This window comes from Narcine bancroftii, chromosome 9 (assembly GCF_036971445.1).
Source record: "Narcine bancroftii isolate sNarBan1 chromosome 9, sNarBan1.hap1, whole genome shotgun sequence".
Taxonomy (NCBI): Eukaryota; Metazoa; Chordata; class Chondrichthyes; order Torpediniformes; family Narcinidae; genus Narcine; species Narcine bancroftii.
The window spans coordinates 610,882-635,376 of record NC_091477.1 but is presented as its reverse complement, the minus strand read 5'-3'; the positions used below and the strand labels follow the sequence as shown (position 1 = coordinate 635,376).

At 41.4% G+C, this 24,495-nt stretch overlaps 1 protein-coding gene across 1 annotated transcript in view; it reads left to right on the top strand.

Moving 5' to 3' along the window:
- The window catches only part of LOC138743097 (uncharacterized), a 54,774-nt gene that overhangs the window by 8,651 nt on the left and 21,628 nt on the right, over positions 1-24,495 (top strand). The window contains exon 3 of the mRNA XM_069897935.1: positions 8,692-8,795. The gene's annotated coding sequence lies outside the window, so the exon portion shown is untranslated. The remainder of the gene's footprint in view (positions 1-8,691; positions 8,796-24,495) is intronic.

Below are 24,495 nucleotides of genomic sequence, written 5' to 3'. Positions count from 1 at the left end.
CGAGGGTACGCACTGAAGATCCACAGAAGCTGTGGCCTCATCAGCAACAACGAGGAGTTGCACTACAGAGAAGAGGTGTAAAATCTTGTGAAATGGTGCAAGAGTAACAACGTGAATCTCAAGACAAAAGAGATGATCGTGAACTTCAGGAGGACCAGGAACGACCACCCTCCTCTACACATCAACAACTCTGTTCTGGAGAGAGTGGAGAGCACCAAGCTCCTTGGAGTTCACTTAGCTAGATGCTCAACATCTTGTCAGCAACGGTGACTGCACTTCCTGAGAAGACTGAAGCCAGCAAGGCTACCAGGCACCATTATGTCAACCTTCTACAGGAGCTCTATTGAGAGCGTCCTGGCTGAGTGTATCACAGTGTGATACAGTTACAGAAAAATGGATTGGAGGTCAATCCACAGGACCATAAGAGTGGCAGAGAGGATCACTGGAGTCTCCCTCCCCCAACACCATCGAGATGATCTGCCAGGATTGTTGTCTGAGGACCCCTTCCACCCCGCACACGGCATCTTTCAGCAGTTCCCATGGGGGAAGAGATCCAGGAGGATCAGAGCCTGCGTCACCAGGCTGAGGAACAGCTTCTTCCCACACACAGTGAGAATTCTGAACGGCCAAAGGAACTGCTCACACTGACCCTCTGAGACCCTCATATTCACAAAACAGCATCTATTTATTTATTTATGTGTATCTCAATGAAATACTTGTCCTGTGTGTGTACTGTTTGTCTGTATGTGTGTGATGTCTGCATTTTTTCCACTGAGGACCGGAGAACACTGTTTCACTGGGTTGTACATGTACAGTCAGATGACAGTAGACTTGACTGAGTTACCCTTACACTCAGAGCATCAGAGTTGAGTGTGATCTAGAAGAGATGTTGTTGCCCATCTTCACTGAATGCGGTCGGATTGCTGGGTGTTGAGGTTTCAGGTGCAATGCGGGGCACTCAGTCCTGGATCCCTAAGTTTGGGAATACATTTGTTGGGAACCTTGGTTAGAGACGGATTGAGGAACAAAGGAGCAGGAGATTGATGCTGAGACCAAGACTAGATCAACCATTATTGATCTCATTGTCTCATCAACTGAAGCAAATATTTTTCCACCCACATCCTGGAGCTCCAGTGTCTCTGAGCAGGAATTATTCTAGGATTCAGTATCAAGGGACAAATCCTAAAGGCTCGGAACTGGCCCTGAGAGCGAACTAGGACTGTAAGGGTTAAATTGGTTCCTGGAGTCCAGTCCAAAGTGATAGCCACCAGATCTCAATGATCCATTTTCCTTTTACCAGCTGCTGATTTAAACCAAAGAACTTCAAAAGTGTTTGAATCTGGAAGGTGGTTGATATTGAGAAAAATTTTCATAGAAATGTGGTCGGGCAAACATGCTGAACAATATGTGAACACTAATGCTAATCGTTGTTCACAGGACGTCCAGTTGAAGAAAGTATCTGTGATCAGTCAGTGCCATCTGCAGAAATCTCAGCATACACATCTCCTGCTGGGACTTCATATCGAAAGGCTGTCAGATCCAATCACACTCAAACATTCCGCTCCTTACTGACAAGGAGCAGCTGGCTATTAGCTGGCAATAAAGTCATTTAGCAGGAAGTTTAGAACACCACAGAGGCTCTAATCATGTGTACCACCCTCAGTAATGAGCTCAATCCATAAATCCCTGTGGAAAGTGGCCCTGGATCTGGGAGGAAACAGTGGCCAGTTGCAGCGACAGAGAGATGGAGAACATTAGAACATGAAACGAGCAGGCATTGGCCATTCGGCCCATCAAGCTTGCTTCGCCATTCAATGGCTGATCTGATGATCGGCTCCTCTACACCAGCCTCCCTTTTCCCCATATTCCTTAATTCCCTGACTTTGTAAAAATCCAGCCAACCTTGTCTTCAATATATTTACTGAGGTCACCTCAACTGCTTCAATTTAGCAGTGGATTCGACAGATTCCACCCCCCCCCCCCCCCCCCGGGAAAAGCAGTTCCTTCTCATCTTTGTCCTAAATCTACTCCCTTGAATCTTTTTTTAATATTTTATTTTGATTTTCCAAGACTCTCACAAATCCACAACAACATACAATCTTTCTCAACAATGATATGTTACATTCACAGTCCATTCCCCACCCCACCCCTTTCCCTTCCCTCCCAGACCCTAATACCATAATTAAACAAACACTTGAACCAAAAATCTATCGTGTCACTGACGCTTAAAAGGAACCAGATATAAACCCTGAGTAACATAAAGTGAAAAAGACACAAAACCAGAGCTCATCGTCAGTGTCCCGACCCCTTCATTTATCTCAATTGTTCCACTACTAGCACAGAATTTTACCTTTCTTCTATTTAGAAGGGGTGTACCTAGATCTGCAGGAATGTACCTAGAACTGCAGGGGTGTACCTAGATCTGCAGGGGTGTACCTAGATCTGCAGGAATGTACCTAGATCTGCAGGGGTGAACCTAGATCTGCAGGGATGTACCTAGAACTGCAGGGGTGAACCTAGATCTGCAGGGATGTACCTAGAACTGCAGGGGTGAACCTAGATCTGCAGGGGTGAACTAGAACTGCAGGGGTGAACCTATATGCTGCAGATAATGGTGCCATAACCTAACGAATGTGTCGTACTTCCTCCCTAATTTGTACGTGATTTTCTCCAGGGGAAAACAACTCTGTATCTCCGTATTCCACTGTATTACGTTTAGTTGGTCTCGGACTTCCATGTAACTATTACTGACCTGGATCTTGAGGACGATACAGAAGTAAATGAAGGTCGGGGCGCTGGTCACTGGTGCCACTCCCTCTCACTCCCAGCCACGTTCATCTGACAGGGATTTTCTGGAGGTTCGAACCTGCCTCCCATCGGCCTGACCTGCATTAACTTCTGATGATCCCTGCTCACTCCCCCTCTCCAGGATCATCTCATGGCTATTGTCCACATCTCTCCACTCTAATCCCATCCAATGCTGCTTGGTTGATACAACCATTCTGGTGCTAGTGTCTCGATGCCCCTGAATCCCTCACCACCCCTGCCAGGTCTGTGGAGCTGGTATGCTCCCACAAACATTGGCACATGGTTTGATAATTGACAAAGTTAGTGCCCAACCTGTCATTGCCACAGATTCTGTCATTGCCTCCTGATGCCTAGGGTTTACCACAGCTGCCCCTTCCACACAGCAGGTGGTAAACTTGGAGTGGTCAGGTCCTGGTCACCCACCAATGCCACCTTGGACAGGATTGTTTCCCACAGGGACCCTGGTGAGGTGACTGAGCTTACCCCAGGTCTCGGTCATTCACTGGCTGCCACCCCCAGTCTTAAAGGGCAGGCTCAGTAATGAGCTACCCCATGATGGACACTGATTCCACCCACCCCCACACCTCCCTCAGGACATGTGTCCATGAGTTGTCCCACATGGAATGGCACTGATCGGTTGGCTAATTGGTGATCAGGAGGAGTCCCGTGGGCAGTGGTGAGGATGCCCAGAGTTTCTCCACCCACCCATATCACTGTCCACCTCCCTCCACAGCGGGTCTGATTCACTGGGGCAGGATGTACCCAAGGACGTGATGGAGGGTCTGACATGGAGTGTGTCAGGGTGACACAGATAAAGTCAGAGACACGGAGTGTACCAGGGTGACACGGTGTGTGTCAGGGTGAGATGGAGTCTGTCAAATGGTGGTTTGACTGGTCTGAGGGCCACATCTCCCAGCTTAGATCCTAGACCCCAACCCCACACCTCACATCCCCATCCCCTCGTTCTTCATTCCCTGTCCCCTGATATCTGTGAAGGGAGTTTGTGTTTGACAGGGCTGGGACTGGCTATATTGCCTGTGTCACTGGGCCAATTCACCCCGTGTGTCATATCTAACATATTCCACTCTCACTGCAGATGTGCTGAACCTATTCAGCTGGCTGGGCTGTTTCTCAAACAGTTACCAGCTCACAGTGGGTCCGGAGTAACAAGCCTCCCCTGCTGAAAGACAATTTTGTGGTTGCACATACCCCTTCACTCACACCTGGGAAAGATGAGAACTGCTGACCACAGGCCCTGGGAAACTGGTTCATCCACTGCCTCTTGCTCACTGCATAAGCAGGGTTTCTTGCATCTCCTGACACATTGTGAAGTGTGGCTGTGTTCCAACAGGTCACTGAACCTGTACCATCTAAGTGGGACCCACCAGCGGAGAGGCGGTTGGAATTCTGTTCTGGATTCCCTTTCAGGAACTTGTCAAAACCCAGAGACTGGGATCTGAAAACTGTGAGCAATTTACTGGAATCTGTAGGTTGAGCAATGATCAATTGGCTCAAATCAATAAAACCATTTGATGATCTCCATTCAGCAAAGATCAGCTGCAGGCCTATCAGCACTAACCAATCAGTGAGTTCCATTCACTAAAGAATAATTCATGGCCTCCATCCAGTGAAAATTGATCAAGGCACACACTATCCAAACAGATGGATTAATCTATTTCTTTCAATCTATTCCGATCAACTCAATTGATCGATGAATACACACTACTCCTACCTTGATGAGGGGCTCAGACACAAAACAATGGTGATGTATCTTTCTCTCTGCTATATAAAGTCCCCTGTTTGATCTGCTGAGTTTTATTTTACCCCTCCCAATGTATTGTGTTCCAATGCCTCAGTCCAAGCTCAGGACTGGTCAGTCCCTTGCATCGGAGAAGTTGGACCCAGACTGGGCGATCACTTCACTGAGCACCTTGGCTCTGTCCACCACAGTAGCAGGGATCTCCCAGTGGCTGCCCATTCCAATTCTCTGTCCCGTTCCCTCACCAACATGTCTGCCTGTGGACTCGTGCAGCCAGACTGAGACCACCCATAAATTGGAGGAACAGCACCTCCTCTTCTGTCTGGGCCCCTCCAACCAGACGGCTTTAATCTCTTCTTTTGAAATGATTTTTTTATTGAGTTTTATCATACAACCATATATAATGTCCATATAAATTGTCTAATATACAGTTGAGTTGGTCTCACATATAGATAGATGGACTTGTCTTCCAATTTGAACATATAGTGAATAGTAAAATAGAAAAGGAAAAAGAAGAGAGAAAAAGGTTGATGACAAAGATCTTAAACCCCTCCCGCCCACTTTTCCCCAGCTCTGTCTCTCCTTTCACATAGACATGATCAATTCTCTCCTCTCCCCTTATCGTATCCAAATGGACCCCTTTTGTTGGTGTGGACTCCTCCCCCAGCTGGCACTGTCTGAATTCTAAGATTTCCTGAGATTGTAACGGCACTGATTTCCCACAGCTTACAGACAAATAAAGGGTCCCTCACTCGTTTCTTTCAGCCTCCATGGAGTGGTCTTTCTTCACTTGACACAACATTGCATTGCAAACACCACACAGCTAAACTTGTTTGACATTCTCATTGGCTCACTACAGCACAGGTGATGCTGACACTCTCACTCTCATTCTCCTCCAGACGTAGGTAAGTACCTGACTGTGACAGCCCCATCCCCACCTTCCTCAGCCTCCGAGCCATGCAAGGAGGCGACTGATTGGAACTGTCCCGCTATGTAATGGTCTGGAGGGCTGGCAGTTCGGTCCTACCTCGTACGATAGTGCAAGGCTGTGACCAGTGCTCTGACATAGAACATGGACCATTGCTATACGTTGGCTTCAACCTGTCAATGGAAACGATGTCAGCTTTTCCATTCCTGTCGATCACAAAAGTCTTTGGGTGGGGTTGTAAGATCTGAAAAGGACCATCGTAAATGGGGTGAAGTTCGTGCTGGAAGAACACGAGTGCATCATTGTAAATGATTTGACACATGCACTGAAGGTGAGGCTGTCGCCGAGGAGGAGATGGAGTAATCTCATATTTTCCCGAAGACGATCCACGAAACTGGCTGGATCACAAACTCACATGACAAGGTTAACGTAGTGCCATCTACTAGCTCTGCCCCTGAACATCCATGACCTGCCTTAACAGCTGTACGCACGCCAAGGAGAACCATGGGTAAACATTTGCTCCACGTAGATGCATTACCACCTGCTGTCAATGCTGGTTTAATTTGTTGCCGGAAATGATCAACGAGGCTGATGGCCTGCAGATGGTAAGCTGTAGTGCAAGTAAGGGTAGTGCCCAGAAGATCCGTGAAATCTGAACAATGCCAACTTGAACTGAAAGCCTCGATCTATTGTAATTGTTTTGCCTCAAACCAAGCATCAACAGAAGATACAATTCAAAAGGGTTAAATTTTAACTCCAAATTTATCAATGACTATTAAACAATATCACATCTGAAGCCAATGAACTCAGTAACTATAACAAACAGACAAATCTCATAGCCTCGTAAACAGTATACATGGGAAAAAAATAACCCAGACCATTGCAGTCTGTGCCCAATATTCAGAAAGAGAAAAATCCCTCAGGTCTGATTGAGGTACTTAAAATGATGAGGGGAATAGACAGAGTAAATCTAGGTTGGCTTTTTCCATTGAGGGTGGGTGAGATACCAACCAGAGACCATGGGTTAAGAGTGAAAGGGGAGAGGTTTAGGGAGAACGTGAGGGGGAACTTCTTCAAGCAGAGAATGCTGGGAACGAGTTGCCAGCTGAAATGGTGAATGTGGGCTCAATTTAACATTTAAGAAGAATTTGGACAGGTTCATGGATGGGAGTGGTCTGTAGGGCTAGGGACTGGGTGCAGATCAGTGGGACTGGGCAAAATAAAATGGTTCGGCATAGACTAGAAGGGCTGAAGGGGCCTGTTTCTGTGCTGTAGTGTTCTATGGTTCTAATTCCTGAACCAGGCTATGATGAAACCAATCAGTATTCTTTACAGATTCAGTGTCAGAAGGAGATCTATTCAGGGGGTCTAAGGGGTATCACCTGGGGGTGGGTGTTGGGGGCACAAACTGTTGTTCGAGAACTCACTGGTGCCTGCCATGGACAGTCTCCGTCCGCCACACCATCACACATCCCCCTCCCTCCAGCAATTCATGCAAACATGCATGCTTATAGAATATGGAAACGAAACCACGGGATTCATTTTGGTGACACCCCCCAGTAACACTAATGTTGTGAGTGGGTGGGGGGCACAATAACTCATTTGGGGATGTATGGCCCGCGAATGTTTCACCCGCATGACCCTGAGCCTGAATGTTTCCCCTCCATGACCCCAAGCTTGAATGTTCCCCCCATAACCCCGAGCCTAAATGTTCCCGCCATAACTCCGAGCCTCAATGTTCCCCCCATGACCCTGATCCTGAATGCTTCCCCCCATGACCCCAAGTTTGAATGTTCCCCCCATAACTCCAAGCCTGAATGTTCCTGCCTCATGGCCCCAAGCCTGAATGTTCCCCCCCATGACCCCAAGGCTGAATGTTCCCCCCATGACCTCAAGGCTGAATGTTCCCCCCATGACCCCAAGCCTGAATGTTCCTCCCCCCCATAACCCCGAGCCTAACTCTTTCCACAGTGCACCTGTAGAGGTTTGATAATTCAAGGTCTTGCCAAATCTCCGTAGAAAATAGAGGTGATGATGTGTCTTCATCACATCAGGAGAGGTTGAGTGACATGTCAACTCCCAGGAATCCTTCCGACCTCTATCAACCCATGCAGGCAGGCAGGTGGCCCTTGAACTCTCCTTCCTAAAGTCCACAATAAGCTCCTTGGTCATGGTGACATTGAGAATGACTGTTATTCTGGCACCACGATTTCCGTCCTGTATTCTGACTCAGCAGTTCAATTATTCGTAGAGTTGTAAGCAAATTAGTGGATTGTGTTGGAACCAAACTTGGTGAGAGTCTTCAATCTCCTGATGTAGCAGTGGGCGAGAGTGTTCAATCCCCTGGTGTAGCAGTGGGTGAGAGTGTTCCATCCCCTGATGTAGCAATGGGTGAGAGTGTTCCATCCCCTGGTGTAGCAGTGGGTGAAAGTGTTCGATCCCCTGGTGTAGCAGTGGGTGAAGGTGTTCCATCCCTTGGTATAGCAGTGGGTGAGAGTGTTCCATCCCCTGGTGTAGCAGTGGGTGAGAGTGTTCCATCCCCTGGTGTAGCAGTGGGCAAAAGTGTTCGATCCCCTGGTGTAGCAGTGGGTGAAGGTGTTCCATTCCTTGGTGTAGCAGTGGGTGAGAGTGTTCCATCCTCTGGTGTAGCAGTGGGTGAGAGTGTTCCATCCCCTGGTGTAGCAGTGGGCAAAAGTGTTCGATCCCCTGGTGTAGCAGTAGGTGAGGCTGTTCCATCCCCTGGTGTAGCAGTGGGTGAGAGTGTTCCATCCCCCTGGTGTATCAGTTATGGTACTAGTTGGTCTGGGAGGTGTTGATGGAGTCATCTGGTTAGGAGACTAATGGGTAACTCCAAACGCAAACCACTCACTACAACCACAAATTATTCATCTTTTCTTCATTCCTTTCTGTCTATCTTTCATTTTGAACATTTCTCCGTCCCTCTTTCTATCCATTCCTCTTTCCATCCTTTCCCCTTTCCTACCACCCTCCCTCCCATCCTCTCTGCATGACTCTCCCAGCTGCACCCTCCCTACCATCCCCCCTCCATCTCTCCCTCCCATTCTTTCTCCCTCCTCCCTCCCTGGGTTTGAGGAACCCCATGTGTTTTGAGGTTGTCAGTTATTCTGGGGAATGGGGTTAGTTGTCCTGCTCTCAGTCTGGATCATCATAATTGCTTTTGTCTAATCTGACACAGAAATCTTCTTTGTACCAATTGGTCTGGAGTTGACTGGAACTAATGAGATATACACAGATCCCTGATACATTGCAAGCGTTTCCATAGAGACATCTTAGCTCTTGGTAAGTCTTCTGCATAAGCAGATTCCATTAATATTTCTTTTAGAATATTCTCTCTCAAGCTGCTTTGAATCTGTCTGACGATGAAGCTCTTCAGATGACCATTCACATCCTTTTACACAACATAGTTTTCGATTACAAGAGCAATGCTCTGCTCACGCTGGAGATGTGAATGAGATCCAAAGATGATGGAAATGTTCAGCAACATTCTATCCATGAACAGCGAGCCCAGTGACCTCCCCGCACTAGCTGTGGAAAGGCACAGTGTTGGAGCTTCTGAAATACATCAGGATAGATGCCCCTGGGGCCAGATCACACATCCCCCAGGTTACAATGGGAAGTGAGGGAAGAGATTGCTGGGCATTGGCAGTGATCTTTGCTTGCTTCTAGCCACAGGAATGATGCTGGAGGATGGCAAATGTAATTCCCTTGTTCAAGAAGGGTAATGGGGAGAATCCTGGGAGTTATAGACCAGTGAATTGTTTTCTGGCAATCCAGGCAAGTCAAGCCATAGAGATGTACAAGTTATGGAAATTCAAACTGAAGTACAGAATATGAGGCTCTAGAGAAATTACTCTGTTAACATTGAGGTGATGTGAATAGTGTAGAAGGTTCTTGTAGGTTACAGCAGGATGTAAGCGCAGAGTTGGGCTGAGAGATGGCAGTCGCAGCTCAATCTGGATAAATGTGTGGTGATGCTCTTTAGAAGGTCAAATGAAGGTGGAGTTCATGGTTTGTTTTTTTTTAATTTTTTTATTTTTCACACTATGAACCATATTAATCAAAATACACACAAACATTTCCCTCTTGAATATACACAGTGCCATTTTCTCCCCTTTTTCCTCCCTCCCTTCCCTCCTAAACATTCAACAGATACGATACATTAAACCCATTAAACAATGTCATCACACAATGAAAATAAACAAGAAATTTGTGTCATCTACTTTTACACACTGGGTCAGTTCATTTCGTCTTCTTCTCCTTCTGTCATATTAGGGGGTGAAGGTCCGTGGTAGAACTTCTCTGTTATATTCCATGTACGGTTCTCATATTTGTTCGAATACTGTGATGTTATTTCTTAAATTATATGTTATTTTTTCCAATGGAATACATTTATTCATTTCTATGTACCATTGCTGTATTCTCAGGCTATCTTCTGATTTCCAGGTTGACATTATACATTTTTTTGCTACAGCTAAGGCTATCATAATAAATCTTTTTTGTGCTTCATCCAAATCGAGGCCAAGTTCTTTACTTCTTGTATTACTTAGAAGAAAGATCTCTGGATTTTTTGGTCTGTTGCTTTTTGTGATTTAATTTAATACCTGATTTAGATCTTCCCAAAACTTTTCCACTTTCTCACATGCCCAAACTGCATGTACTGTTGTTCCCGTTTCCTTCTTACAACAAAAACATCTGTCTGATACTGTTGGGTCCCATTTATTTAACTTTTGGGGCATGATATATAGCCTGTGTAACCAATTATATTGTATCATGCGTAACCTCGTGTTTATTGTATTTCTCATATTTCCGGAGCATAGCTTTTCCCATGTTTCATTTTTTATCTTTATGTTTAGATTTTTTTCCCATTTTTGTTTGGGTTTACAGCTTATTTCATCTTCTCTTTCTCTTGCAGTTTGATGTACATGTTTGTTATAAATTTTTTAATTATCATTGTGTCTGTAATCACATATTCAAAGCTGCTTCCTTCTGGTAACCTCAGCCTGCTTCCCAATTTGTCCTTCAAGTAGGTTTTCAGTTGGTGGTATGCAAACATTATACCGTGAGTTATTCCATATTTGTACCTCATTTGTTCAAAAGATAATATTCCCGAAAAACAATTTTCTATTCTTTCGCTCTGGAACTATAAAAAATATAATAAACACGAAGTTATGCATGATACAATATAATTGGTTACACAGGCTATATATCACACCACAAAAGTTAAATAAATGGGATCCAACATTATCAGACAGATGTTTTCGCTGTAAGAAGGAAATGGGAACAACAGTACATGAAATTTGGGCATGTGAGAAAGTGAAAACGTTTTGGGAAGATCTAAATCAGGTATTAAATAAAATCACAAAAAGCAACATTCCAAAAAATCCAGAGATCTTCCTTCTAAGTAATATAAGAAGTAAAGAACTTGGCCTCGATTTGGATGAAGCACAAAAAAGGTTTATTATGATAGGTTTAGCTGTAGCAAAAAAAATGTATAATGTCAACCTGGAAATCAGAAGAGAGCCTGAGAGTACAGCAATGGTACATAGAAATGAATAAATGTATTCCATTGGAAAAAAATAACACATAATTTAAAAAATAAAGTCACATTGTTTGAACAAATTTGGGAACCGTACATGGAACACAACAGAGAGGGCCTACTGCAGACCTCCACCCCCTAAAATGATAGAATGAGAAGACGAAATGAACTGACCCAGTGTGTAAAAGTAGATGACACAATTTTCTTGTTTATTTTCATTGTGTGATGACATTGTTTAATGGTTTTACTCTATTGTATATGTTGAATGTTTAATGGGTTTGGAGGGGGGTGGGAAGGAGGGAGAAAAGGGAGGGGAGAAAGGGGAGAAAATGACACTGTGTATATTCAAGAGGGAAATGTTTTTTTCAAATTTTTTATTTTTCACACCATAAATCACATTAGCCATGATACACACTTTTTCCTTTTCACACATATACAGTGACATTTTCTCCCCCCCCCCTCCCTCCTTCCAACCCACCCCCCCACCCCCCCCCTCATCCATTTAAGGTATACAATCTAGGATACATTAAACCAGTCAGACAATGTTGTCACTCAACAAAAATACACCAGAAATTCTACTGAGTCCATTCTTTTCTTTCCTTCTCCTTCCATCAACTTAGGTATTGATTGTCCCCGGTAGGTTTTCGCTATTGTATTTAATGTAAGGCTCCCATATTTGTTCGAATATTTCAATATTATTTCTTAAACTATATGTTATTTTTTCTAATGGAATATATTTATTCATTTCTATATACCATTGTTGTATTTTCAAATTATCTTCCAATTTCCAGGTTGACATAATATATTTTTTTGCTACAGCTAGAGCTATCTTAACAAATCTTTTTGTGCATCCTCCAAATCAATTCCAAATTCTTTGTTTTTTATGTTACTTAGGAGAAAGATCTCTGGATTCTTTGGTATATTGTTTTCTGTTATTTTATTTAATATCTGATTGAGATCTTCCCAAAATTTTTCTACTTTCTCACATGTCCAGATTGCATGAATTGTTGTTCCCATTTCTTTTTTACATCGAAAACATCTATCAGATACTGTTGGGTCCCATTTATTTAACTTTTGAGGTGTAATGTATAGTCTGTGTATCCAGTTATATTGTATCATATGTAGCCTCGTATTTATTGTATTTCTCATCGTTCCAGAACTTAATTTCTCCCATGTTTCCTATTTTATCTTTATATTTAAATCTTGTTCCCATTTTTGTTTAGTTTTACCATTTGTTTCCTCATTCTCCTTTTCTTGCAGTTTAATATACATATTTGTTATAAATCTTTTGATTATCATTGTATCTGTAATCACATATTCAAGGTTACTTGCCTCTGGCAAACTCAAACTGCTTCCTAATTTATCCTTCAAGTAGGATCTCAATTGGTAATATGCCAGCGCTGTATCTTGAGTTAAATTGTACTTATCTTTCATTTGTTCAAAGGATAAGAATCTATTTCCTGAAAAACAATTTTCTATTCTTTTAATCCATTTTTTTTCCCATTCTCTAAAGGAAAGGTTATCTATTGTAAAAGGGAGTAACTTGTTTTGCGTCAGTATTAGTTTTGGTAATTGATAATTTGTTTTATTTCTTTCTACATGAATCTTCTTCCAAATATTGAGGAGATGATGTAATACTGGAGAAGTTCTATGTTGTACCAATTTTTCATCCCATTTATATAATATGTGTTCAGGTATCTTTTCCCCTATTTTATCTAATTCTAGTCTCGTCCAGTCTGGTTTTTCCCTTGTTTGATAAAAATCTGATAGGTATCTTAATTGTGCGGCTCTATGATAATTTTTAAAGTTTGGCAGTTGTAAGCCTCCTTGTTTATACCATTCTGTTAATTTATCTAGTGCTATCCTCGGTTTCCCCCCTCTCCATAAAAATTTCCTTATTCTTTTCTTTAACTCCTTGAAGAATTTTTCTGTCAGTTGTATTGGCAATGCCTGAAATAAGTATAATATCCTTGGAAAAATGTTCATTTTAATACAGTTTATCCTTCCTATTAGTGTTAGTGGTAAATCTTTCCAATGCTCTAAATCGTCCTGTAATTTTTTCATTAGTGGATAATAATTGAGTTTATATTGTTGGCCGAGATTTTTGTTTATTTGTACACCTAGGTATCTTATTGCCTGCATTTGCCATCTAAATGGAGATTCCTTCTTAAATTTTGAGAAATCTGCATTATTCATAGGCATTGCTTCACTTTTATTTACGTTTATCTTGTAACCCGACACTTCTCCATATTCCTTCAATTTCTTATATAATTCTTTTATTGATAGTTCTGGTTCTGTTAAGTACACTATAACATCATCCGCAAATAGACTGATTTTATATTCCTTGTCTTTTATTTTTATTCCTTTTATATTATTATCTATTCTTATCAATTCTGCTAGTGGTTCTATAGCTAACGCAAACAATAAAGGTGATAGTGGGCATCCCTGCGGCATTGACCTGCTTAAGTTAAATTGCTTTGATACATGTCCATTTACTGTCACTTTCGCTAACGGTCCCTTATATAATGCTTTAATCCAATTAATATACTTCTCCGGTAAACTGAATTTTTGCAATACTTTGAACAAATAATTCCATTCTACTCTGTCAAAGGCCTTCCCTGCGTCTAAAGCAACTGCTACTGTAGGTGCTTTATTTCCTTCTACTGCATGAATTAAGTTAATAAATTTACAAATATTGTCTGTTGTGCGTCTTTTTTTGATAAATCCAGTTTGGTCTAAATTTACCATTTTCGGTACATGCTCTGCTAATCTGTTTGCTAATAGTTTAGCTATTATCTTATAATCTGTGTTTAGTAAAGATATTGGTCTATATGACGCTGGTGAGAGTGGATCTTTCCCTTGCTTTAGTATTACTGTAATTATTGCTGTTTTACTTGAATCTGGTAAGCTTTGAGTTTCATCAATCTGGTTGATTACATCCAGGAGGGGCGGAATTAATAAGTCTTTAAATGTTTTGTAGAATTCTATTGGGAATCCATCCTCTCCTGGTGTCTTATTATTTGGTAATTTTTTTATTATCTCTTGTATTTCTACTATTCCAAATGGCTCTGTTAATTTATTTTGTTCCTCTATTTGTAGTTTTGGTAGTTCAATTTTAGTCAGAAATTCATCTATTTTCCCTTCTTTCCCTTCGTTTTCAGTTCGGTATAATTGTTCATAGAATTCTCCAAAGTTTTCCTTAATTTCTTTTGGATTATATGTAATTTGTTTGTCTTTTTTCCTTGATGCCAATACCATTTTCTTAGCTTGTTCTGTCTTAAGCTGCCATGCTAGGATTTTGTGCGTTTTTTCACCCAGTTCATAATATTTCTGTTTTGTCTTCATTATATTCTTCTCCACCTTATATGTTTGTAGTGTTTCATATTTTATTTTTTTATCTGCCAATTCTCTTCTTTTAGTTGTATCTTCCTTCATTGCTAATTTTTTTTCTATATTTACTATTTCCCTTTCCAACTGCTCTGTTTCCTGATTATAGTCCTTCTTCATCTTGGTTACATAACTTATTATTTGCCCTCTAATGAATGCTTTCATTGCATCCCATAGTATAAACTTATCTTCCACTGATTCCGTATTTATTTCAAAATATATTTTTATTTGTTTTTCAATAAATTCTCTAAAATCCTGCCTTTTAAGTAACATGGGGTTTAATCTCCATCTATACATTCTTGGAGGGATGTCCTCTAGCTTTACTGTCAATATTAAGGGTGAATGGTCCGATAGTATTCTAGCTTTATATTCTGTTTTTCTTACTCTATCTTGCATACTAGCTGATAACAAAAATAGGTCTATTCTTGAGTATGTTTCATATCTAGCCGAGTAATATGAATATTCCTTTTCTTTTGGGTGTTGTTTCCTCCATATATCCAAAAGTTGCATTTCTTCCATTGATTTAATTATAAATTTGGTTACTTTGTTCTTTCTGTTAATTTTTTTCCCAGTTTTATCCATATTTGAATCCAAATTCAGGTTGAAATCCCCTCCTATTAATATGTTCCCTTGCGTATTTGCTACCTTCAAAAAGATATCTTGCATAAACTTTTGATCTTCTTCATTAGGTGATTCCAAAACTCCAAATATATCTGACATTTTATCATTACATATCTCCCTGCTGGATCTATTATTTCCTCTTCTATTTTAAATGGCACATTTTTACTAATTAATATAGCCACTCCTCTTGCTTTTGAATTATACGATGCTGCTGTTACATGTCCTACCCAATCTCTCTTTAATTTCTTGTGCTCCAATTCAGTTAAGTGTGTTTCTTGCACAAATGCTATATCAATTTTTTCTTTTTTCAGTAAATTTAGCAGTTTCTTCCTTTTAATTTGGTTATGTATTCCATTAATATTTAAAGTCATATAGTTCAACGTAGCCATTTTATACTTTGTTTATCTTCCCTTTCCGTTTTTCCATCATTACCTTTCCTCCTTTTCCATTTCTGTTTTCTTATTTTAAACCCTTTATAAGACAACATTCCTAAAACATCAAACATTTTCCTTATTCTCCTATTTAAAACTTCTTTAGCCCCAATCTCCCCTTCCCCTCCTGAGTTGTCCTTTATCCCTTGTCGGACAACCACATCTTCCCTCTCCATTTGGGTTTGCGAATTCACTCGCAAGCATCAGCTGATTTTGCAGTGACCGCAACTCCTCCCCACCCAGCCCCCCCCAGAAAAGATTTCACTTTTCATATGTAACAAAGGTCACTCTTTTAGTTCCCTCCTTATTCCCTCTATTCCATTTCCTTCCCTTATTAATTCTTGTCTATACGATCTATATTTTCCTCTAAATACGGATACATTCACTTATGCACATTATACATCTACACACTTATACCTCTTTACCCACATATATATAAATCGTGGTTATTTTTACTCTCATTACACGTCTTCATCCCTCAGTCTATTTTGTAATTGTTCTGCAAATTTTCGTGCTTCTTCTGGATCCGAGAATAGTCTGTTTTGTTGTCCTGGAATAAATATTTTCAATACCGCTGGATGCTTTAGTATAAATTTATACCCTTTCTTCCATAAAATCGCCTTTGCTGTATTGAACTCCTTTCTCTTCTTTAGGAGTTCAAAACTTATATCTGGATAAATGAAGATTTTTTGCCCTTTGTACTCCAGTGGCTTGTTACCCTCTCTTACTTTTTCTATTGTCTTCTCCAGTACCTTTTCTCTTGTAGTATATCTTAGGAATTTTACTAAAATAGATCTTGGTTTTTGTTGTGGTTGTGGTTTAAAGGCCAATGCTCTATGTGCCCTTTCTATTTCCATAGATCCTAGGGATCCACTCTTTTATAAACTCTCTCATATTCTTGCCTTCTTCATCTTCCTTAAGGCCCACTATCTTTATGTTATTTCTTCTGTTATAATTTTCCATTGTATCTATTTTTTGAGCTAGTAGTTCTTGTGTCTCTTTAGTTTTTTTATTAGATTTCTCCAATTTCTTTTTTAAATCTTCTACCTCCATTTCTGCTGCTTCCCGCTCTTCCATCTTGTCCATTTTCTTTCCCATTTCTGTTAAGGTCATATCTATTTTATTCATTTTCTCTTCTGTGTTGTTTATTCTTCTTCTTAAATCATTAAATTCCTGCGTTTGCCATTCTTTAAATGACTCCATGTATCGTTTAATAAGAGCAAGTATATCCTTTATCTTGCCTTTCTTTTCTTCTTCTATTTCACTGTACTCTTCCTCTTCCTCTTCTTCTTCCTCTGGGTTGACCATCTGTTGTTTCTTTGGTGCCCTTTCCTTCTCTTCTTTCTTGTTTCTATTGTCTTCTGTGGTCTCTTCTTGCTGCAGGTGTTCTGCAGCTGTCGTTGCCGGCTGTGGAGATTGACTCCCCAGCTGGTCCCCCCTCCCGTCGGTGTGTTTTTTTTCATGCGCACCGCATGAACAGGTAAGGCCTTCTCCTTCTTCCTCCATTGTCTTCTCTTCCTCTCTTCTTACCGTTGATTTCGATTTTTCTTTTTTTGTCGCCATCTTCTTTCCACCTTTATACTCACTTTTCTTTAACTTTTATTTCTGTGCCTTTGTGTTTTCCTTTGTTTCTTCCGACTTTTCTGGAGAGGGCTGGAGTTCACCGTCCGGCCACTACTCCATCACGTGACTCCCCTCAAGAGGGAAATGTTTGTGTGTATTTTGATTAATATGGTTCACAGTGTGAAAAATAAATTTAAAAAAAAGGCTAAGACTAAATCCACTCCAGCCAATGTTACCCAGCATCTTCCTCACCAATGTTCAGCCTTTGACGAACAAGCTGAATAAACTAAGGATATGGACCCTCACACAAAGAAGCCTCATGGGTTGCAACGTTAAGTTTTTAACAGAGATGTAGCTAAACAGCAGTGTCCCAAACGATGTGGTGGAACAGGAAGGGTGCACGGTCTACAGGGCTGACAGAACAGCAGTAATGATGGGTAAAAGTAGAGGGGGTGACTTAGGCATCTATGTGAATGGATCATGGTGCACTAACTCGACCATTGCTCTGTGGGTCTGGAATAACTGATTATTAAAGTGTAGACCTTTTTATCATCCATGAGAGTCTACATGTAACATTGCTGGACATTACTGCTAAAGTATCCATGAGAGACCTCAGGGATGCTATCAGCAAGCTTCAGACATTTCATCCAGTCAGAGCCCTTCTTGTCACTGGGGACTTTAAATCACTGTAATCTATGTACCGTGCTTCAAGATTTTACCAAAATTTATCATGCACCACTCGGGGAAATATCATTTTCCATCAGGTTTATACAAACATGGCTGATGTTGACAAAACTACTACCCTTCCCCACCCGGAACAGTTCATTGTTTCTGTTTCCCAAGTACAGCCCAGTCATTAAACGTGTAAAACCTCAATGAGAATTATGAAGATCTGGTTTAAGGGAGCTGATTTTGTTCTTCAGCAACAATTTCAATGTATAGATTGGAGCGTGTTTGTTACCACAGACTCTCAGATTGTTAGCGATTTATATACCAACTCAGTCCTTGAGTACTCCAACAAGTGTGTGGATGGAGAGGTATCACAGAAACAAATAAAAATCTTTGCTAAACATAAACCATGGATGAACAGTGAGCTTTACCATCTGCTCAAAGACAGGGATTAGCTTTCAGATCTGGAGACTGAGAGCCAGGCCCAACCTAAGGAGGGGAATCTCTCAGGCTAAACATACATGCAAACTAAAGATCGAAGAGCATTTCAGCTCCTCGGCCCCCGCCACATGTGGCATGATGAACAGATCATTACAGACTATAACCCACCTAGTACTGTACCCCTTCCAGCTGCACCTCCTTCCCTGAGAACCTTAATTATTTCTACAGTCACTTTGGTTGAGAGAACAAGGAGGTCACCTTCAAAGTGGATCCTCCACCTGATGAACTGCCTCTCCCACTTTCCATCTCTGATGTTTGGGCCACCCTGAGTAGGGTGAGTGTACAGAAGCCAACTGGTCCAGATGGTATACCTGGCCATGTACTTAGAGTCTGTGCAGAGCAGTTGCACAGACATTTTCAATCTGTCTGTGGCCAAGGCAGTTGTTCCCATGAGCTTCAAGCAGTGCTGAAGTGGCCCATTTCCACAAGTCTGAATGACCCCCGTCCAGTTGCCCTCACCCCCGTCATTGCAAAGTGCTTTGAGAGACTGGTGCTATCACATTTGTAATCCTGTTTGTCCATCACCCTGGATGCCCATCAATTTGTCTATCACACCAATAGGTCCACTGAGGATGCCATTTCCACGGCACTTCACTCTGCCTTGACCCACTCGGACAGCTCTAGCTCTTATGTCAGGGTGCTGTTCCTTGACTTTAATACTGTGTTTCCCTCCAAACTAATCGGCAAATTTTGCCAGCTTGGTACCAGCTCATCCCTCTGCACTTGGACTTTGAACTTTCTAACAGACTAAGTTAAACTATCGTTTCCCAAACTGGTTTCCGTGGAAGAAATTTGACAGGGAATAATAATGATCTGTGTGGTGAAGCCTGTGTCTGTGGGCCAGAGTCGGCACCGCGCAGTTACTGGGGTGACGTGCACGGTGGTTTCTTGGAGCTGGTAGAGGTGGCATGAATATTTGTGGTGTGTGTGAAGAGGGGGCTCTGAAATACTGGTGTCCAGCCTGTCACCTGAGGTAAGTGAACAATGGGAGGTTTACGCAGCTGGCAGTGTCTGATGTGGCTGCGGTGGGGAGCGAGGGGCCGCAGGGGTAGCTAGGCCTGTGGTGAGGCAAGGTCGGGGGAGGCCTTACTAAAGCCCAGCCTAGGACCTGGGTGTAAGTTAATCTTACGATGCTTGGCGATTGGGGTTCTGTGATTTCCAAGTGCCCACAAAAGGGATCTGCGAACTAAAACATTTGGGCAGCCCTGGTTTAGACATATGTGCTCCATGAACCACTTTAAATTGCAGCAGACAATGCTGTACACAAAGCAATATGTCAAGCTACCAATGAGAGAGGATGTGGCACTTTTTCAATCTTTTTATTAATTTTATTATAGGAGAACATAATCAAAAAGGAAAAGATATCACTGGATGACATCAAATAACATGTTGCATTATAGCACAATAACAAAAATGTTCTCATCTCCTCAAACTGAAATCTTCAAAGAAAAGAAAAAATTATATAAAACCCCACCAAATCTTTAAAAATGCAAAAAAGAAGAAAAAGACTGAGAGCCTATCCTGAGAATTTATTCATAAAAATTAATCATCTGGTCTTCACCCACAAAGAGAAAGGAAGTAAACATAAATATTGTCGGGAATGGAAAATAATTATACTAAGTTATGTGGAAATAATTTAAATTGGAGGAAGGCAAATTTTGTGGAAAAGAGAAAGGATCTAGGAAGAATGGATTGGGATAAGTTATTTTCTGGCAAGGGCGTGTCTGGCAAGTGGAAGGCCTTCAAAGGCGACATTTTGAGAGTGCAGAGTTTGCAAGTTCCTATTAGGATTAAAGGCAGAGGGAACCCTGGTTTTCAAGGGAGTTTGGTGATCTGGTTGCGAAGTAGAGGGAGGAGAACAGCATCAAGGAGCTAATGAGGCACTTGAGGAATAGCGAATATGCAAGAAAATACTCAAGGAGGAAATCAGGGTGGCAAAAAAGAAGGCAAGAGGCTGAAGGGTTTCTACAGGTATATTAAGAGTAAAAGGATAGCAAGGGACAAAATTGGTCCCCTAGAATAGGGCTTCCTAAACCTTTTAGCTAACAGAACCCCCTTTAGGGGAACATTTGGAAATCGTGGAACCCCAATTGTCAATTACAGTTTAAAGACCTGATATGTACACAAGCATTATAAAAAAAGTAAATAAACTTACCAGTAGTGGATTAACTTCCACCTGGGCCCTAGGCTAACCCGCCCTATCTTGTCCTGCCACAGGCCAAGGCTACCCCCACCACTCCTCGCTCCCCATTGCGGCCTGGGCTGCCCCCAGCGGCCCTCACTCTCTGCCACAGGCCTGGCTTCCCCCGGTGTCTCTTGCTCCCCACTGTGGCCTGGGCACCTCCAGTACCTCTTACTCCCTGCTGTGGCCTGGGCCACCTCACTGCCCCTCCCTCCCCGCTGTGGCCTGGGCCACCTCACTGCCCCTCCCTCCCCGCTGCAGCCCAGTCAACCCCTGCCACCCCTCATTCCCTGCTACAGGCCTGACTAACCCCGTTGTCTCTCGGTCCCCACTGCCCCAGCTGCATCAGGAACTGCCGGCTGCACACCCCTTCCGTTGTTCACTTACTGCAGGTGGCAGGCTGGACACCAGTATTTCAGAGCCCCCCTCCTCACACTCACTACAAATCTTCATGCCGCCTCCATCAGCTCCAAGAAACCAACGTGTACATCACCCCAGCAACTGCACGGTGCCAACTCTGGGCCACAGTCACCAGCTTCACCACGCGGATCATTATTTCTCTCTGTCAAATTTCTTCCACGGAACCCAATTTGGGAAACACTGGTCTAAACTAAAATTGTCTCATTTTTATTTGGACATAAAACACTGATGTGGTAAGTGCTTCCTTAATTCACATGTTCTGGAACTGGCCGAGATTAGAAAAATTTTGGAAGGAAGTTTTTCAAATATTATCGGTGATTTTATGTTTTACTTCATTGATGGGCCAGATGTGCAATTTTGATGAACTGGAAAGATAATATTTCACCTACTCATGCACAATGCCAAAGGGATATTATGTCTTGTTTAAATTTGGAAAGAATTAGATATGCAGTTAATAACTGAAATATTAAATTTGAAATGATATGAGGCTCGTTCTTGGACTACGACCACAATCTTAAGGTTTAGTGATAAACTGGAACCTGGGCGTTCTGCTGTCCCTCTGTAAGATTGTGTCTCCTGGATTTATGAATGTTAATCTTCCAACCTTTTGAGGGGAAAGGGTTTTAAAATTTATTTTTTTACTGAATTGAGGGTGGAGCTTTGGAACTGGTTCTTCTGATCATTATTGTAACTTCTTTCTGATCTCGTAGCTCACTTCATAATTATATCAATAAAAATATTTTAAAAAGGAAGAGCAAACCTTTGAAGCGAAGACAAGTGGCACCACTTTAATGAATAAGTGGGGGGAAAGGGGCATTGTGGCATTAAATGAGCCATCATTGATGCTGGTGTTGTCCAGGACAATAACCTGATAAACAAATTACATTTATTTCTATTGATCTCACTCCACACATTAAAGGGACTAATTTCCCAGCACTCACCATCTGTAACAATCTCACAGGCCATTCAGCTTCACAGCTGCCATTCCTCACACCCAAGCCTGTATCTGAATCAGAATATACTTTCATGAACATGTCATGAAATTCGTTGTTTCAAAAATAAATAGTGTAAAAAAAGGAGAAAGTGAGGGAGAGTCTGTGGTTCATTGATCATTCAGGAATCTGATGGCGGAGGGGAAGAAGCTGTCCTTGTGCTGCTAGGTGCTCGTCTTCAGGCTCCTGGACCTCCTTCCTGATGGGAGCCGGGAGAAGAGGGCATGGGCTGGGTGGTGGGTGTCCTTGAGGATAAAGGCTGCTTTTACAGTTAGCCTGCAGAGTGCAAGCATCTTGTCCAGATCCCAGGAGCTTTTGCTATCAATGGTGACACTTCCACCCTTTCTCTTTCTAATGTCCCACGCACAGTGAGGAGATTATACCAGATTCACTTTGTGAAGGATATTAACAAGATAGAGAGAGTGCAGAGAAGATTTACAAAAATGTTATCTGGGTTTCAGTATCTGGAATACAAGGAGAGATTGAGCAAATTAGGTCTTTCTTCCTTGGAACGTAGAGGCTGAGAGGGGATTTGATAGAGGTGTTTAAAATAATGAGAGGGATAGATAGAGTTGATGTGGAAAGGCTTTTCCCATTGAGAGTAGGAGAGATGGATACAAGAGGTCATGGGTTGAGAGTTGACGGGCAAAGGTTTAGGAGTAACATGAGGGGGAATTTCTTTACTCAGAGTAGAATGGGATGGAATGGGCTTCTGGGAAAGGTGGTGGAGGCAGGGTCAATTTTGTCATTTAAGAAAGAGTTGGATGAGTATATGGATGGGAGGGGGATGGAGGGATATGGGCAGGGTGCTGGTAGGTGGGATTAGAGGAGGGTACTTGGATCAGTGTGAACTAGAAGGGCCAAATTGGCCTGTTTCCGTGCTGTAATTGTTATATGGTTATAGCTTATATGTTATATGGTTAAAACGATGGTTATCAATCCACAAACTATAAAATCTTAGGAGCTCTTCAAGCACCTACTGGTGCCAAATTGTTAACTGAGTGATGGAGTTATATATACACACACACGCACACACTGGCACACACATGTGCAGACGCACATGTACGCACACACCCCCGCAAATTCCCCCATTGTTTCAGCCTCCACCATCACCCATAATTCTCTTTTTTTTAAATTTTTTTTTCACACTATAGATCACATTATTCAAGATATACACATTTCTCCTTTCAAATATATACAGTGTCGTTTTCTCCCCCCCTCCCTCCTCCCCTCCACCCCCCCCCACCTCCCCCTCCATCCATTCAAAGCTCTGAGTCCAAGATACATCAAACCCATCAAACAATGTTGTCACTCAACATTAACGAACAAAAACTTCCACTGAGTCAATTCTTTCCATTCTCTTTTCCTTTTGTCATTTTAGGTGATAGATGTCCCCGGTAGGTTTTCTCTATTATATTCCATGTACGGCTCCCATATTTGTTCAAATAATGTTATATTATTTCTTAAACTATATGTTATTTTTTCTAATGGAATACATTTATTCATTTCTATATACCATTGCTGTATTTTCAAATTATCTTCTAATTTCCAGTTTGACATAATATATTTTTTTGCTATGGCTAGAGCTATCTTAACAAATCTTTTTTGTACACCCTCCAAATCAAGTCCAAATTCTTTATTTTTTATGTTACTTAGGAGGAAGATCTCTGGGTTTTTTGGTATATTGCTTTCTGTAATTTTATTTAATATCTGGTTTAGATCTTCCCAAAATTTTTTAACCTTTTCACAAGTCCAGATTGCATGAATTGTTGTTCCTATTTCTTTTTTACAATGAAAACATCTGTCAGATACTGTTGGATCCCATTTATTTAACTTTTGAGGAGTGATATATAACCTATGTATCCAATTATATTGTATCATACGTAATCTCGTATTTATTGTATTTCTCATAGTTCCTAAACATAACTTCTCCCATGTTTCCTTTTTTATCTTTATGTTTAGATCTTGTTCCCACTTTTGTTTAGTTTTATCATTTATTTCCTCATTCTCCTTTTCTTGTAATTTGATATACATGTTTGTTATAAATTTTTTAATTATCATTGTGTCTGTAATCAGATATTCAAAATTGCTTCCTTCTGGTAACTTCAGACTACTTCCCAATTTATCCTTTAAATAGGATTTCAATTGGTAATATGCCAGCACTGTATCTTGAGTTATTATATTTATCCTTCATTTGTTCAAAGGATAATAATTTATTCCTCGAAAAACAATTTTCTATTCTTTTAATCCCTTTTTTCTCCCATTCTCTAAAAGACAGGTTATCTACCGTAAAAGGGATTATCTTATTTTGCGTCAGTATTAGTTTTGATATTGGTAGTTTGTTTTATTTCTTTCTACATGAATCTTCTTCCAAATATTAAGCAAATGGTGCAATACTGGAGAATTCCTTTGTTTTACCAATTTTTCATCCTTTTTATATAATATATGTTCAGGTATCTTCTCCCCTATTTTGTCTAGCTCTAATCTAGTCCAATCTGGCTTTTCTTTTGTTTGGTAAAAATCTGATAGATATCTTAATTGTGCGGCTCTATAATAATTTTTAAAATTTGGCAGTTGTAAGCCTCCTTGTCTATACCATTCTGTTAATTTATCTAGTGCTATCCTCGGTTTCCCCCCTTTCCATAAAAATTTCCTTATTATTTTCTTTAACTCCTTA